This window comes from Ceratotherium simum, chromosome 35, assembly GCF_057802395.1.
Source record: "Ceratotherium simum simum isolate JZ-2026a chromosome 35, ASM5780239v1, whole genome shotgun sequence".
NCBI classification, from domain to species: Eukaryota; Metazoa; Chordata; class Mammalia; order Perissodactyla; family Rhinocerotidae; genus Ceratotherium; species Ceratotherium simum.
This window is the reverse complement of record NC_141934.1, coordinates 30,944,679-30,962,686: the sequence shown is the minus strand read 5'-3', so window position 1 is coordinate 30,962,686 and position 18,008 is coordinate 30,944,679. Positions and strand designations below refer to the sequence as shown.

The window sequence follows — 18,008 nt, the reverse complement described above, 5'->3', positions numbered from 1 at the left end:
GCTGTGTCACCTGCAGCTCAGCCCAGGAGGAGGGACAGGTGTCTTTGCTCTTCTCTGGGGCTGTGACTGCAGGTCTGAGCTGCAGAAGGAGGAGTGTGTGAACGTCAGGCAGGAACAACTGAGCGCCTGTGGGAGAGGCTCAGAGGTTTCCAGAATGCAAAGCAGGCCCCCACCTCAGAGCAGAGCCTGAGCTTGGAACCACAGGGTGATGGGCTTCCTGACCCCAAGCCCTGAGGGGGCTCCAGTGAAGGAGCAGCAGGGCCCAGACTCAGGGGTGATTCAGTCCTTAATTGCAGGATGAATGCTGATGCAGAGCTGGAGGCTGTGAGCCTGGAACAGCTAATATAGCATCTGAAAGAACCTTCCTACACCTCTAACGGCTCCCTTCTGAGCTGTCAAAATGGGGCCCTGACCCCTGATCCGAGTGGGCTGTGGGGCATCTGCTCCGCACTGAGGCTGCAGTAGGGGGGAGGGGGGAGGTCTGGGGGAGAGGCCGCAGCTGGAGCAGGAGGCCTGGACACCCACCTGCTCTGGGCCCGAGGGGCTGCGGGAGCTGGGCAGCTGGGCGAGGGGCAGGGGCTCAGCTGGAGGAGAGGAGACCCAGGCCGAGGAAGGGCAGGAGGCCGGGGTGAGGGCGGGCCAGGCTGTCTGCAGAGCTGGGCTGAGGGCGAGAGCTGAGGGGCTGAGCTGGGCCCTCAGGGAAGGGGCTTCTCACAGTCCCAGGAAGGGGCTGCTTCACGGGGGTGAGCTCCCCGTCACTGGGGGGGCTCAAGCAGAGGTGGGGTGACTGAGGTGCACTCAGGGTTCCCGCCTCGGGAGAGGTTGGACCTGACCAGGGTTCCCCTCAGGTCCTCTGATGGTCGGTGTTTACAGTGGCATCTGGGAAGACAGAACACACAGGTTCTGGCCGTCCCTGTAGAGTCTGACTCAGGGTCTGGGTGGGGCCTGAGGACCCTCCTGCCTCTGCAGCTGCTCCCAGGCCGGAGGGTCGTGGTTCGTGGGGTCTGAGGGCCCCAGGCCTGGCCTTGCATCTTCTCCGTGCAGGCGCAGCTCCAGGAGGGCTGGGGTCCTCCCTGGATTCTCCATCGGACCCCAGTGCCTGGCACAGCTCCCAGCTCCAGGGGGTCCTCATGGGGTGTGTGTTGACACAGTGAAGGAACAGGGAGGTCAGCGCCCCTTCCCCTCTCCCAGCCCTGGGCTGTGAGACCAGGAGCCCTAACCAGGGGCCCTGACAGTCCAGCCTGTGGAGATGAGCCCTGGATGGCGACAACCCAGGGCAGGAAGCCCCTGGGAGGAAGCAGCATTCAGAGAATCTGGCCCCCAGCCCATGCTGTCGTCCCTCAGGAGGGGTCTTCCCGCTGTGACAACTAAGGACACACTGTGAGTCACCCCGTCCCTGGACAGTTGGCAGATGGTCGGTGTTTTGAAACAAACTCACATTAGGAGCAGCTGTCAGTGTGGTGCTGTGTTTGGTGACTGACTGTGGGGCACGAGGTTCGTTTCCAATTTAAGATTCTGGTTGACCCTGAGCCCCCAGTCCCCGTGTGCACACATGGGGGGCAGGGGGGAGGAGGAAGCCGGGAGCCCTGTCCATAGGGCTGCCCCCTCTCAGCATCAGTCCTCCGTCAGGACGGGGTCTGGGGGTGGTATTCGGGGGGGCAGGCGCTCAGGTTGGAGCAGGGCCCCCGCCCAGGAAGCTGACACTGCTCCCCGTGTGGGCCAACGGGAAAGATGCAGAGATGGTGGACATGGTCCAGGCCTCTGGAGCGGCCCCAGCACAGCCCTGCCGCCCCCGCCCGGAGCAGGACCAGCTGCTGGTCAGTCCCTCCACTCAGGGGACACTGTGCTGGATCCCCGGATTCCCACAGGAAGTGATCCTAGACCCGCTCCTGGCTGGTCCTGGTGACATCAGCACAGGCTCAGAGGAGGGACGAACCCTGGGCTCTGTCGACCAGGCCAGGGTTTCTTCTCTTGGTAATTTGTCCGTCAGGGTGAGAGCAGCGAGCCTGGGGGACGGGGTCCTTCTGAGTGAGATTCCCAGAACCCTCGGGGCCTGACTGAGCCCCAGGCAGGCGATGACCCTGACCCCTCAGGTGCCCTTGAGCTTTGTGCCCCACGAGCTGACTCTCCCAGGGGGTGACAGCCACTCCACCTGCCTGCTGCCCAGGGGCCCTGAGGGGGGGCACCTGCAATTTCAGACAAGACCCTAGGGGGCTGAGTAATCTTAATTTGAATAATCCAGTAGGAAGCATGGAAAGCAAGGTGGAGATATTCTGCTTAAGGACAACACATTTAAAGACCTGTGAATTATTTATTCCTTTAATTTCCCCTCAAATGCAACGCTAAGTCTCTATTATTAGATTTTTAAGGAATATTAGTTTCTAAAGTGAAATACACAGGTTTCTGATTTTCTACTGAAAGGCCAGGAGAGGGAGGGAGGCCGCATTCCTCAGGCTCTAAAGACCTGACTTCTGGGGATGCGTCCTAGATACTCCCCGAGCCCCCTGCGCGGGACCACCTGCTCTGTCAGCGTCTTCAGCGTCTTCCGAGAAAGGAGCAGCCCATCCCCTCCGCTGGGGAGGAGCAGGAGGGGGAACCGGGCGCAGGTGAGGGTGGTAAAGATGCCCCATGTGTCGAGTGTGGGTCCATGGGGCCGGTCTGCCAAGCAGAGGGCTCAGCTCTGAGGCCTGTGGTAGGGGGTGGGGCATGTAGGGGTGCAGCAGGCTGGGTGCAGGCTGAGGGCGGGCAGAGGGTTCCAGCCCTTCTGCACTGGTCTGAGCTATCTTCCCCCCTTTGCCTCCCATGCACCCTCCCCTGCACTGTCTGAGAGGCTGACCTCCATGGACAGGGTGTCATGTCCTGTGTGTACCCCCCCACCCCCCCCACCCCCACCCTCTGGCTTCTGTTGGGTTTGGACACTGGGGGCACCAGCAGATCAGAGGGGATGAGGAGAGGGAGGAGGGCGTTTGTTCTGCCCCTCTCTGCTCGGGGCTCTAGGCTCAGGCAGGGCCCCCTCTACCACCCCTGCTCTCCCCCCAGGGCCAGCTCTGCTGACATGAAGCCCAAGGACATGGGGGCCAAGGACTTGAGAAGTGCTCCCTAGAAACCGCAGGGGGGAGGGGTGACAGGAGGGGGGACTACTTCAGATGGGGTTGGGGGGCCAAAGGGCTGTGTTAATTCAGCCCAAACTGGTACCAGGGAGGCTGGGAGAGGCCCCTCTGCCCACAGCCGCCTCCTGGGGGAGGAAGAGGTGCTGTGGAGACTGGCGGTCAGCTTTTCCTCTGGACTTCCAGGGAGTGACCTATGACGGCCGGACCAAGGGACGCTGAGAGCGCTGCTTCAGTCTCCTGATTAAATAGCAGTCCTGGTTGGACAGGCTTGACTGTGGCCTCTACACTTGCTAATCCTCCTTTAAACAAGGAGAGAGGGGTCTGAGCCTCAGAGCCCTTGGCCAGTATTTGACTAGCATTTAATAACAGGGCTATTTGGAGGCATTTCCATGTATTTATCTAAGTAAAAAATAAATCATTATTTTAAAATACTTGATTTTTTTAGAGCAGTTTTAGATCCACAGCAAAATTGAGGGGAAGATACAGAGATTTCCTATAAACCCTCTGCTGCCTCACACGCACAGCCTCCCCCATCAACATCCCCACCAGATGGTGCATTTGTCACGACTGATGAACCTACAGGGACATGTCATCACCACCCAGAGTCCCCAGTTGACTCACGGTTCACTCTCCTATTGGAAATTCTAAGGGTTTGGACAAATGTATAATGACATGTACCCATCATTATGTGTCATACACTTTCACTGCCCTAAAAACCCCGTGTGCGCCTCCTGTCCCTCTGCGCTCTGCCTATTCATCCCTCCCTCCCCAACCCCTGGCAACCACTGATCTTATTGCCTCTATGGTTTTGCCTTTTCCAGAATGTCATAGAGTTGGAATCACACAGCATGTAGCCTTTTCAGATTCAGACTGGCTTCTTTCATGTAGTGATATGCATTTAAGGTTCCACCATGTTTTCTCATGGTGTGGTAACTCCTTTCTGATTTTTCCAGCTTTATTGACATATAGTTGACATACAACATTGTGCAGGTTTAAGGTGTAAATGTGCTGTTTTGAAACACTTATATTGCAAAAGCTAACACCTCCATCACATCACGTCATTACTTTTGTGTGTGTGTGTGGTGAGAACCTTTAGGATCTACTCCCTTAGTGACTTCCAGGTATCTAATACGATGTTGTTAACTTTAGTCACCACACTGTACATCAGATTCCCAGAACTTATTCATCTTATAATTGGAAGTTTGTACCCTTTAACCATCATCTCCCCATTTCCCTCCTCTTCCCCTGCCAGCCTCTGGTAACCACCATTCTACTCTCTGTTTCTATGAGCTCTTTTTTTCTCATGTTCCACATATAAGTGAGATCATTCAGTATTTGTCTTTCTGTGTCTGCCTTATCTTCCGTAGCCTAATGCCCATGAGGTCCATCCATGTTGTCACAAACGGCAGGACCTCCTTCTTTCTCATGGCTGAATAGTATTCTCTTGTATATACATATCACATCTTTATTCATTCATCTGTTGACAGATACTTAGGTTGTTTCCATATCTTGGCTATTGTGAATAATGCTGCAAGGAGCATGGGAGTGCAATATCTTTGAGACCCTGTTTTCATTTCCTTTGGCTATACACCCAGAAATGGAATTTCTGGATCATGTGGTAGTTCTAGTCTTAATTCTTTGAGGAACCACCATACTGTTTTCCATAGCAGCTGCACCAATTTACATTCCCAACAGTGCACAAGGGTTCCTTTTTCTCCACATCCTCACCAACACGTCTCTCTTGTCTTTTTGCTGACAGCTGTTCTGACAGGTGTAAGGTGATATCTCGTGGTTTTGATTTGCATTTCCCTGATGTTTAGTGATGTTGAGCATCTTTTCATGTGCCCGTTGACCATTTGAATGTCATCTTTGGAAAAATGTCTATTCGGTTCCTCTGCCCATTTTCTAATCGGATTGTTTTATTGTTGTTGTTATTGAGTTGTATGTTCTTTATATATTTTAGATATTAACCTGTTATCAGATACATGGTTTGCAAATATTTTCTTCCATTCTGTAGGTTGCCTTTTCATTTTGTTGATTGTTTCCTTTGCTGTGTGTGTGTGTGTGTGTGGTCCCACTTGTTGATTTTTGCTTTTGTTGCTTGTGCTTTTGGTGTCATGAAAAAAATCATCGCCAAGATTGATGGCAAGGAGCTTTTCCCCCATGTTTTCTTCTAGGAGTTTTATGGTTTCATGTCTTATTTTAAAGTCTTTAGTCCATTTCAAGTTAATTTGTGTGAGGGGTGTAAGGTAGGGGTCCAATTTCAGAAACTGGTGTTGTCAGTGTTCTGGATTTTGGCCATTCTAATAGGTATATAGTGGTATGTAATTGTTGTTTTAATTTACAGTTCCCTGATGACACATGACATGGAGCATCTTTTCATATGCTTATTTGCCATCTATGTATCTTCTTTGGTGAGGTGTCTGTTTAGGTCTCTGGCACATTTTTAAATTGGTTTATTTGTTTTCTTATTGTTGAGTTTTAAGAATTCTTGGTATATTTTGGGTAACAGTCCTGTATCAGATGTGGCTTGTCTTTTGAATCTCTTGACAGTGTCTGTCCGAGAACAGAAGTTTTAAAATTTAATCGAGTCCAGCGTACCAATTACTTCCTTCATGGATTGTGCCTTTGGTGTCATATCTAAAAAGTCATTGCCATACCCAAGGTCATCTAGGGTTTCTCCTAAGTTATCTTCTAGGAGTTTTGCATTTTATATTTATGCTTATGATCCATTTTGAGTTAATTTTTGCAAAACATGTAAGGTCTGTGTTAGATTCAGTTTTTTTTCATGTGGATGTCCAGTTGTTCCGACACCATTTGTTGAACAGACCATCTTTGCTCCATTGTATTGCCTTTGCTCCTATGTCAAAGGTTGGTTGACTATATTTATGTTTCTATATATGATCTGTTTCTGGGCTCTCTTCTTTTCCACTGATCTATTTGTGTATTCTTTTACCAAGATCACACTGCCTTAATACTGTAGCTTGAAGTCAGGTATCATCAGTCCTCCAATTTTATTCTTTTCCTTCAATATCATGTTGACTATTTTGGGTCTTATGCCTCTCCATATAATCTTTAGAATCAATTTGTTAATATCCACAAATAACTTGCTTGAGTTTTCATTGGGACTGCATTGAATCCATAGATCAATTTGGGAAGCACTGACATCTTGACAATGTTGAATCTCCCTGTTCATGAACATGGAACATCTCCCTATTTATTTAGTTCTTCTTTGATTTCATTCATCAGAGTTTTATAGTTTTCCTCATATAGATGTTGTACACATTTTGTAAGATTTATACCCGACTATTCCATTTTTTGGTTGCTAATGTAAATGGTATTGTGCTTCAAATTCCACTTGTTAAAAGTGAGTCATTTTCACAAAAAATAAAAAAGAAAGTATTAGCAAAGGCAGTCATGAGGTATGGTGTGCAGAGTGTGAGGCTGGTAGGACCTTGAGGAGGATGCAGACATGTGATCTTCTCATCCCAACCCCCAGCCACCCATCAAGTGTGCTGGACACACCAGCATGGTCAACACAACCCTAACTATTCCATCATCTCACTGACCGGCCCTCCCCCTGACTCCCTCCCTCCCACACCCCCCTCCCAGCAGGAGCCCCAGCTCCTCACTGTGCTGGCTCTGGCTCCCTTCCTCCTCCTCCACCTTCCTCCTCCTCCTCCTTCCTCCTCCCTCCCCTACTCCTCCTCCCCCTCCTCCTCCCCACTCCTTTACTCCCTCCTCCCCCCTCCTCCTCCCCTCCGCTGGTCCAGGCCCTCTTTAACGTGCCCCTGGCTGTTGTCTCTCCCCTTTGCCTCTTCCCTGTGGGATGCCATCCAGTGGCACAGGTCAAAGACACCACCAACCAAAGGACCAGCAAGAGGAGGAGGGCGAGAGACAGGGAGGGAGGAGAGGGAGAGATCTGGAGGGAGAGAGAGGCCCTAAAGCTTCTGGTCAGGAGTGACACAGAACCCCCTCCCACACTTGTTTGGCCAGAGCAGTTCATGTGCCCTGGAGCGCTCCTGGGTGGGGCAGGGTGGGGATGTGCGATCCTCTCCCAGGGACAAGAAGCTACTGAAACAGTGGGACCCGTTACAGTCCCTTTCTTAAAAGAGAGTGTCCTTGAGGATCTCAGGGGATGACCTGTTTTTTTCCTTTTATTGAAGTTTAATTTAGAAATTGTGGGTGCACAGCCCAGTAGATTTTCACGAGGTGAACACACCTGGGTAATGTGCATTCAACCAGGGACTGGCCCGGCCAGTGGAGCAGAGGAGCCTCCTCCCCCTCTCTCCTTTTCCCTGAAATCCAGCCCATGGCAGGCTAACCAGAGAAACTATCATCAGTCTGACACATACAGCTACAAGCAACAGATTAGACCTGCTGAGGGCCTTCATTTGCAGAACTCTGGTTCTGGAGTCGGAGCGTCTCCTGGATCTGCGCCTGAGACGTTGGTTCTAATTACAAACCCACGGAGCTCTGCCTCCGTTGGCCCTTTCGTTCTTCATGATTTGAGCTTTGTTTACATTGCTTCCTGTCCCCCCTTTATTCACAAGGAATCAGCCCACCAGAAAAACCAATTAAAACCAAAAGAGATTAAAGGCATTTACTGTTACCATGTGAATATTTAAATAGCATTGGGAATAAACAGCTTAACATCTACTCACATTAAAATTAAACAAACACTTTACATTCAGCATCCATTTCCTCGGTCAGATTTTGTGTTGTTTCCATGGAAACACGCAGCACTTTTGCTAAATGCAGTGCCCTGCTTGGTTTCTCTCCTTTTATTCCAGCGTTGGACACTTCTGCTCACGTCCAAATCCTCCGTCAGTAGGGTTTGTCCCTGGTGTGGGGCACGCATGGTCTCAGGCAGCACTGTCTAAGGCACGTTTCATGGGCGGTGAACGGAAGTGTGGCCTCAGGACCCCTGCACTAAATCTTTGGGGGGACAGAGCAGTGTGTCCTGAGATTCCTGCTGTGGCTTTGTGTCTTTGAGGAGAATAGGGACAGACGTTTCAGTCGCCTGCTTCCAGGGCATTCAGGGTCTGTCCCAGTTCTCACTCCATCCACAAGAAAAGCCCTGAATTCCAGTGGACCGAGGTGAGCTCGGACAGTTGTGACCAGAAAGACTGGAAAGGAAAATGCAGACCATGAAGTCCTGTTTCAAGCAGAGTGAGAATGTCTGATGAATACCTCTGGAACACGAATTGCACTCTGTTGCCTCAAAAAGTAGAAATTGGTATCAGGAACGTGGCAGTGCTCAGCAGACTGTGTGAGGGCGGGGGAGCTCATGTGGGTCCTGCGGGAGGGCAGTCCTGGGCTCCCTCAGCTCTGTGTGGGCAGTGCAGGTCATCCCAGGGGAAGGAGCTGGTTACACTGGTGCCCGTGATCATGAGAGATCCATACAAAGGGTCCATCACAGGGAAGCTTTGGGCGACTTGGTGGCAAAGTGTGTGAGATGCAGAAATGAGCCTGCTCATCCTTGCTCAGTCTCCGCTCCTGCAGGTCACTCACATGTGGGTCGTATGCTGTGCCGAGCATGTTTGTAGCGTACAGAGATCCATGTCTTTCATACAATATGGCCCTTAAGTGCAGCTGTCTCCCTTGTCTGATGCTTAGTTGGAGAAACAGGGATCTGGTCCATCGTTGCAGGAAAAACCATCCATGGTGGGTGCACCGAGAGATGCTAAGTCCTTACACTGTAATTCAGGGGCTAGGAAAGGTGTATTGTCAAGGGTAATTCTCACTATTCATAATTTCACCCTATGTGCTGACTTTAGGACTTCACTTCTGAAAAAGATATGACTCGCCTATTCCATTAAAAAAGTATGAAGTTTTTTTAAACGGACCAAACGGACCTACTGCCTGAGGGAACCCTGTATAGTTCTGGGGTCAGGAGTAGAAACTCAGGCCAAGGGATTAGGAATAGGAAGAACTTCTTGGCAGAAATGATTGACACATTTATGAAGAAGACGTCTATGAACTCTGTGTTTGAAGGATGGAAGTGTATAATAATGACTGACGTAGAGCACACACTGTGTGCCAGCACCGTTCACATTAAATCCACAGAAAAGCCTGTTCTGCAGACGAGGAAGTGGAGACACAGAGATTAAATGACTTCCCCACTGCCCACAGCTGCGGACAGCAGAGCCGGGGTGTAGAACCCAGCATCCGCCTCCAGAAATCCGTGGCCTTGACCACTACACATCCCGCCTGTAGGAGCAGAACCCCTGATTACTAATTTATAGTGTGAAATACAACTGCTGACCAAACCAGATGTCACCTTGGCATGACCTGAGTAGAATCTCCTTCCCCCCAAAGATTAAGAGAGGACGGTTACTGGATCTAAGAGTCTCAGAAGAGGTCATGTTGCTGAGGAAGCAGTCTCATTAGTGAGGCTCCGTCTTCCCACGTCTGCCTCTGGGACCCTGGGTTGGCTGAGGGCCCACTCGGGTGCCACTAGAGTGGCAGAGACCCCCCCCTACTCACAGCACTGTTTCTTTTGGATGAGCTGCACCCTTCAGAGCCACATTGGACACTGGTGCCCCCATCTGCCTCCATTTGCACCTCCCCAGGTGTCTCGTTTCTTACAGTGAAGGAGGCATCTGAGTCCAGGATGGTTCCCAACACTGTTCTCTCCTGTCTCCTCCTGGAAATCCCTGCCCACTCTCTCATCTGCCATGTCCTGCCCTCTCACACAGATTGGGATTATCTGCATTAATTTAGTTTCCTTGCCCAGTAACAACCTAGCACTGGTGTAGTGGGCACTGGTGTGGTGTGCACTAGTGTAGGGGGGTGTGGTGGGCACTGGTGTGGTGGGTGCTGCTATTTGCTGTCTTATTGGTTTGTTGCCCGGCATCCACTGGACAAACTGATGGTCAAAGGGAGGCAGAGACTGGAAAATGGGCAATTTGCCTTCCTCCAAACTGATTACTTAGCCCTGAAGACATCAGGACACTAAACAAACAGCTGAGCAAGTGACAGGAAATCAGGGTTAGCCATGGGAGCATTCTAGGGGGCTGGTGAGTTGTTTAGGCATCTGTGCAAAATTTCCTTAAAACTTCCTTTATATTCACGTTTGGAGCCTGTGATTGAAGGTGGGACATGGTGGGATGTGGGACAGATCATCCAATCCACCCTCCAACCTGAGTTTTCAGCTTTGGGTTCTGGTAAAGTGGTGGGGAGGGGAGAACGGTTGTGCTGAAATCAGGCCAAGAGAAGCTGCCTGGACACATTGTAGGAATAGAAATTATTCAGGTGCTGTGCACGCTCGTTCCTTCTGTGCATAAAATGACTTCTGTGGGGCCCCTTTATCATTTTCACTACATCTGACCTTGAGGTTAGTGGCAATTGAAAAGATGAGCACAGCTCAGCCAGCAAGAGCATAAGTACCAGACCCAGGGCCTGGATTTTAAGATCCTCAGAGAAGGAAACGGAGACCTGAAGAAATCACTTCGCATGTGTGATAGCTCCTGTAAAGGGACAGAGATGGGAGGTTCAGGGTTAGACAGCGTGGATTCCAGTCCCCACCTCACCACATTAAAAATGACTGTCACTTCTCTGGAAATTACAAAACTTTAACATGGTGTCTGAAATTTTATACTCAGAGGGGTGTGTAACATAATGCTAACCAGGACCCTTCCCACCATCCAGAGGGAGCTGATGGCACATCCAAGGGGGTTAACCAAGAGATGCAGGTCAACCCTGGGGATAGGACTCCCCTCTAGCCTTAATCAGAGGCCACTGGGGGGGGGGTCCCCAAAGAGGAGGAGTCAGTAAAGAGAATGCAAGGATGGTTCATTGTGCAAAAATCAGTGTAATACATTACACTAATAGAATGAAGGAAAAAGAAAACCATGATAATCTCAATTGGTGCAGAAAGAGCATTTGACAAAATGCAACAAGCTTTCATGATAAAAACACTTAAGAAACTTGGAATGGAAGGAAACTTCCTCAACATATAAGGGCCATATATGAAAAACCCACAACATCATACTCAACTTCTTTCTTTTGCATGTGGACATCCAGATTTCCCAGCACCATTTGTTGAAAAGATTGTCTGGTGAAGAGTGACAGCTTTCCTCTAAGATCAGGAACAAGACGAGATGCTGCTGTAGCTGCTTCTATTCAACATGATACTGCAAGTTCTAGCCAGAACCAGTAGAGAAGAAAAAGAAATAATAGGCATTCAGAGTGGAAAGGAGGAAGTAATGCTATCTCTGTTCATAGATATGGTCTTCTATGTAGAAAATTCTAAAGATTCCAAAAACAAAAACAACTCTTAGAGCTAATAAATTCAGGAAAGTGGCAGGACACACAATCAACATGCAGAAATCACTTGTGTTTTAATAAATAACAATAAGCAACCCAACAAGGAAATTAAGAAAAGAATTCCATTTAAAATGGTATCAAAAAGAATACAATATTTAGGAATAAACTTAACCAAGGAGGCAAAAGACTTGTACACTGAAAACTACAGAATGTTGCTGACAGAAAATAAAGAAGGTGTCAATACATGGAAAGACATCCTGTGTTCATGGATTGGATGATCTCATATTGCTAAGATGTCGATACTACCCAAAGTGATCTGCAGATTCAATGCAATCACTCTCAAATCCTAGACTTTTTAAAATAAAAATAGAAAAAACACATCCTAACTTTCATAAGGAATTTCAAGGGACGCAGAACATCCAAAACAATCTTGATAAAGAACAAAGTTGGAAGAGTCACACTTTTTGATTTCAAAACATATGGCAAAGATACAGTAACCAAAATCATGTGGTACTGGCATAAAAACAGAGGCATAGACCAATGGAATGGAAGGGAGAGCCTGGAAATAACTCTCACATATGTGGTCAAATGATCTTCGACACGTGTGCCAAGACCAGTTAATGGGGAAAAGACGGTCTTTTCAACAAATGGCGATGGGAAAACTGGATGTCCACATGCAAAAGAAGGAACTTGGACCCCTACCTCACACCATATACAAAAATTAGCTAAAATTGGATCAAATAACTAAATATAAGAGTTAAGACTATAAAATTCTTAGAAGAAAACATAGGGGAAAAGATTCATGACATTGCATTTGTCAATGATTTATTGGATATAACACCAACAGCAGAGGCGACTGAAGAAAAAATAGATAAATTGAACTTCAACAAAATTAAAAACTTTTGGTCATCAAAGGACTCTATCAAGGGAGTTAAAAGACAACCCACAGAGTGGGAGAAAATATCTTCAAATCATGTATGTGATAAGGGATTAATATCCAGAACATATAAATGACTCTTAGAACTCAACAACAACAAAACAATCCAACTAAAAAATGGGAAAGGACTAGTATAGACATTTCTTCAAAGAAGATACACAAATGGCCTATAAGTACACAAAAATGAAGATATTCAACATCACAAAGAATTAGATAAATGCAAATTAAAATCACAATGAGATACCACTTCACACCCATTAGGACTACTATTATTAAAAAACAGAAAATAACAAGTGTTGGCAAGGATGTGGAGAAATTGGAATTTGTGTGCGTTGCTGGTGGGAATGTAACATGGGGCATCCGCTGTGGAAAGAGTATGGAAGTTACTGAAAGAATTAAGCATAGCATTACCGTATGGTTCAGCGATTCCTCTCCTAGGTTTTCACCCACAGGAACTGAAAGCAGGGAGTTTAAAAGATATCTGTACTCAGTGTTCACAGCAGCACTATTCACAATAGCCGAAAAGTAGAGACAACCCCAGTGCTGTCTCCACAGGCATCGCCCCAGCCCCGGGGGACACCCCAGGGCCAATGCTCCTGCACCTGGATGGGGTGAGCCTGCCCCTAGGGTCAACTCTGCAGTAGGGTCCCTTCCCCTAACTGTCTCTCGCTGCTGGACCAGCCTCCTGCCCCGACGGCAGCCAAGCCCCGAGTCTTGAGACACGGCACTTTGCAAAATTAAATTCCTCTGCCAGAGGCTTTTCACTCAGACAGCAATCTCTTGTAATCGCTCATTTTGGGGTCTGAACACGCATGTCCTACACAGGAGCCTGTGGATATGACGTTAAAGGAAAAAAATTATTGCTTGCCCAAGGCACCAAACCCCATTTCTTATTAGTTTTCTGCTGGCAGATTTATTTTTGCTTTTCCTCTTTATTGCTGGTCTCAGCGGAACCTGAGCAGTTGAGGGGAGAGAGAATCTGATTTTCCACCTCTGGGCCACGTGCTCATCGATATTGTGCTAATAACACAGAGGCTGGATCTCAAGTCCAGACTCAGATGGCAGAGGGCTGTCAGGGGATGTAGATGAGGGCACCCAGGCGGGGGCTGTGGGAACTGGAGTGCGTCACCCCCTCTAATGGGGTCGCCGATCACTGCCAGGTGGGACAGAGGGTCCAGTGTGGACAGAGCATCCAGGTATCTGCATCCTCAGGTGCGAGCGCCTGATGTCTACGGGTGGCTCCTGTGCAGGACACCCTCTGTCACACTCCAGATCCACGCCCCACCCTCTCGCACCCTGTCCATCCCCACTAGATGACCTGGGGGACCGTCTCGCCTGGCTCCCTCGCCTCCTGCCTTCAGTTCAGGCTCCCCCACCGGGAGGCTCCCAGGAGGTTGGAGGGTGCTGGAGAGAGAGGTTGGGGTATTTACTCCTCACGTCCTTCTGGGGGCTGCGGGGCTGGCAGAAGCTGTGATCCTCAGCCCACAGCCCCTGTCACTGACACCCAGGGTCATCGTCCCTCCCTGCCCTACAGGCCAGGGGTGGAAACTCCTCCCCACCATTGATCCTCTCTGAGTTTCCTGACTCCCGTGTTTGTCTCTCTGTAAAGAGCCCCTTCCTTTAAGTTTCTTCATTTGAACCTCTGAGTGGAATTCTATTTCCTTCCGGGACCTGGAGTGAGAGAGCCTTGAATTAAAGAAAATAAAAGCATTATGATCCCTTCCCTCACCTGACAAAGAATCAACCTCCCATTTAATTAAAACAAACAATCTCCACGTCTGCTTCTGACTCCGCCCTTGAACTAACGTTTGGGCCGGGAGCACAAGGTCAGACAGTGCCCACCTCCCAGTCCACCGTGGCACAGTATGGCCCAGCAGACGTGCCTGGCCTCTCCTGCAGGCTGGCGGCGGTCAGCTGGAGGCAGGGGCAGATGGTGAGGACGGGGACTGTGGTCCAGGGACTCCTGGGAGAGGCGGGGCCTGGGAACAGTGCGGGAGGGACACACAAGCCATCCGAGACTCCACAAGGAGACAGGAGGTTCCTTCTCCAGAGGACAGAAGCCCCCTGGAATGGCTCCTGTTCCGTGAACTTGGAGCTCCTGGCTTGGCTGTGAACCTCGGAGCTGGGAAGAAGCAGCCCTTTGTGGGGCTCCAGCCTGGACACACCACCAGGCCAGCTGCTGCTGTGGCCTCGCTGATGCCAGATGTGGCCCAGCCAGCAAACCCTGGACAGCTCCTGGCTCTGCAGGGCCCTGTGAGTCCCTGCTGGTGGAGGAGGGGCTGGAGGGCACCCCCCGGGCACGTTCTTGTCCCAAGGTGGCTCCAGGAGCCTTGTTCCCAGCTAAGAGAAGGGCCTGCTGTCCAGAAGGAGGGGGAGTTTTCTTTTCCCCAACTCGGAACCAACGCTTTGCTTTGCTGTTTGTCCAAGTAGTAGGTGCCGCTTGTTAAAGAAAAAATAAACAATGTAAAAGTGTTTTGGATCAAATAGGAAGCATATGAAGGAGATCAGAGTGCCCCTCCACACCCCAACCAGTAGCAATCTGTTGATATTCTTTCAGCTTTCAAATTTTTCACATATTAATGTAATACATATATTGGGTCATAATGTACAAAAAATTCTTTTTTTTTAAATTTCACACTGTGCCACAGGCATTATCCCAATGAGTACAAACTACATCATCTCTTAGAAAGGTGCCCAGTGCTTCCTGGTGCGGGCGCCCCTCCGCCTGTGAGACCATCTTCTCTCGCTGGAGCCTCGATTAGTTGTCAACAGGCTTCTGGCATAAAATGCCATTGGTGACTGTCCCTGTGCACGTGTCCTGAGAGCTTGTCCTTGTAGGAGCTCGTCCATGGATCCTACACCTGCCAAGTTTGGACACGAGTCACACACCGGCCCTGGGAGTTTGTGCACTTGACCCCTTCCCAGCCCTGAGGGGCCTTGGGAGCAACCAGTCCCTGGACCCTCATCAGCGTCAGTTATTATCACTGGTTTTCCTCTTTGGTAAACCCAAAGAGAAAAATTCTCTCATTTCCACATCTTTGATACGTAGCGATGCTGGGCTCTTGGGCGGCTGTGTTGTGTGTGTGGGTTGTCTTTGTGACATCCTTTCCATGCCCTCCCCCGTATAGGAAGCTCCTTATCGACTTGAATACACTCTGCGTACGGTAAGGGTGGAAACTTGTTGGCAGTCATGTTTTCCTCCAGTTTATCTGCCTTATAATATTATGATGTTTTATTTACATTCAGAAACTTTCAAATCTATATTATTAAGCTATCTGTTGTTTATTATTTCCCATTGGCCGGCATTATGCTTAAAAAGTCGTCTCTGCTCTCAAGATTTTAGATTAGTAGCCTAAATTTTCCTCAAAAATATATATAGATTTTAAAATTAATTTTAAGTGACAAAATTTAATACATTCTAGCATAAATTTTATTTTTTAATATGGAACGCTTCACGAATTTGCACGTCTTCCTTGCACAGGGGGCTTGCTAATCTTCTCTGTATCTTTCCAATTTTAGTGCATGTGCTGCCGAAGCAAGCACAGTACATTCTAGCAGAAGTTTTAAAGAATTCGACAAAGCACATTTTTGAAGGCCTCACATGTGCCCGTCGCTGTGCTGGGAATATAATGGAAAAGTCGGTGCTCTTCGCGCTCAAATTATCACACAAGTAAATGCAAAATTAACACTGGGAATTCACAGACTCTTGCAAGATAAATGCAAAACCACCCCTGAACATTCACAAATATCACGCAGACACGTGGAAAGCGGTGCTGAGGTAAGCTCTCTGAGGCGAGGTGTGCGGAACAGGGATTCCCTAGGTAAGGGGGGCACCTAGATTGTCTCCCCGTTTCACTACATCCCGGATGGAGTGATAGGTGACTTGTGATCTACCGTGAATGGAAGTTCACTGCATGTGGAAGGTGGTGGTGGTCGGAGGGGAGGTGAGCAGGAGCAGAGAAGAGTATTCTGGCAATCTGGAACAGCATGTGCAAAGGATCTGTGGTAGGTGAAGAATGGCGCACAGAACAAGATGCACTTGGATGGTGGGAGAGGGGCTGAGAGGTAACACAACAAAGAGAATGAAGTAAAAGTGTAAGCTCTCTTCTCTCTGTCCCCTCCTGCTCTACTGTCTCCTTATCTCATTTCTCAAAGGTACTCACAGGTGAAATCAGGGTGTCTACCCTTCTCAAACATCATCTGTGCACATTTAAACATAAGTTTATAATGTTAACAGTGGAAACATAGAGTATACATATATGTATGTGTTTATATTTGCTTTCTGAGTATGAGAAATTTACAAGCATACACAAGGTTGGAGGAGACGTAAAACTCTTACACATCCGTCACCCAACATCAACAACCATGAGCACTCTGCACCCCCCAAAAGCAGTCAGAGTCCCCACAGATAACAAGTGCCACTCACACAGGTAATGGCAGAGGGTTCAGTGCAGGGACAGTTTACACAGGAGTGGGCAGGGGGAAGGGTGTCAACAAGGGATGGGGAGGCACTTTGGGATCAGCACCAGCAAGGAACAGCTCAGACCTCTGTGCCTCCCACCACAAGAGCTGTGGCTGTCTCTGCAGGACGGGCTGTGTGACAAGAGATGCAGCAAGGGAGGTAGGGGGACAAGTGCCAGCCTGCAGCCCAGCAGGGAGGGAGCCCAGAAATAAATGCTCTGAACGCTCGCACTTGCCTCGGGGTTGAATGAAAGGCTCCAGAGTAAAAGGGTCCCTTTATTGCGAGATATCGAGATCAGCCTCCCAGGCGCAGAGCCAGGTAGAGGACTCCAGGGAGTCTGGGGGAGGAAAAGATGAGATCGTGCACAGCCCTCGTTTTCATCGCGGTATTTTAAAGCAAACTGCGTACATCGTGTCATTTCTCTCCTGAATACTTCCACGTGCTTCCTAATAATCTCATCTCCCATAACTACCATACTGTTAGCACACTTTACTAAACAAACAATAATTCCTTAACACCAGTCCATGTGCAAATTCCCTTGTCTAAAAAAACGTATTTTAATAGCTGTTTCCTTCGAACTCAGATGCAGACAGATGCCACATACTGTGGATGAAGGCTGTATCTCTTCAGTCTCTCTGGATGTAGAACAGATCCCTTCCTTCCCTCGTATGGTGGGCTTACAACCTCGTGTTGGCCAGTTGAAGAATCCATGTCTTTGTTAGAGTGCCCTGGATGCTGATTTCAGCTGAATTGCTTCCTTGGCTGTTGTTTCGCTTCCACTCCTGTCTCCCAAATTGCTGCAGGCTTGAAATGAAATCTAAAGCCTGATTATATACAGTTAGTTAGTTTGTACGAATACTTCAAAGGTGAAGCTGTTCTTTATACTGGACCCTATCAGGAGGCACAGATGACTTCCCACCTCACTTTTCATGATGCTGATTGTTCAATGACTTCAAATGGTGACAATCTACCCCCTCAATGTAAATTTCCCTATCAATCTTCCACCTAATAATTTTAACATCCACTGAAATTATCAGAATTGATTTTTTAATAAGATGTTGAAACTCTCATTCTTTCATTTCTTCTGAAATTATTTGCTGGAGTTCTTCCTTTTAGAAGAGCTATTCCACATGCACTAGGACTATGGATTTAGCATAAAGTACAATTCATACCAGAAAGGTGGGATAAATGCTTACTTTTTCCCCTTATTTATCACTTTTCAGAGTAA

At 48.6% G+C, this 18,008-nt stretch overlaps 1 non-coding gene across 1 annotated transcript; it reads right to left on the bottom strand.

Moving 5' to 3' along the window:
• Positions 1-15,754: 15,754 nt before the first annotated feature.
• On the bottom strand, positions 15,755-15,861 carry LOC147912494 (U6 spliceosomal RNA). Its single transcript, XR_015549993.1, has one exon. It is a non-coding gene; the product is annotated as a U6 spliceosomal RNA (small nuclear RNA).
• Positions 15,862-18,008: the final 2,147 nt, after the last annotated feature.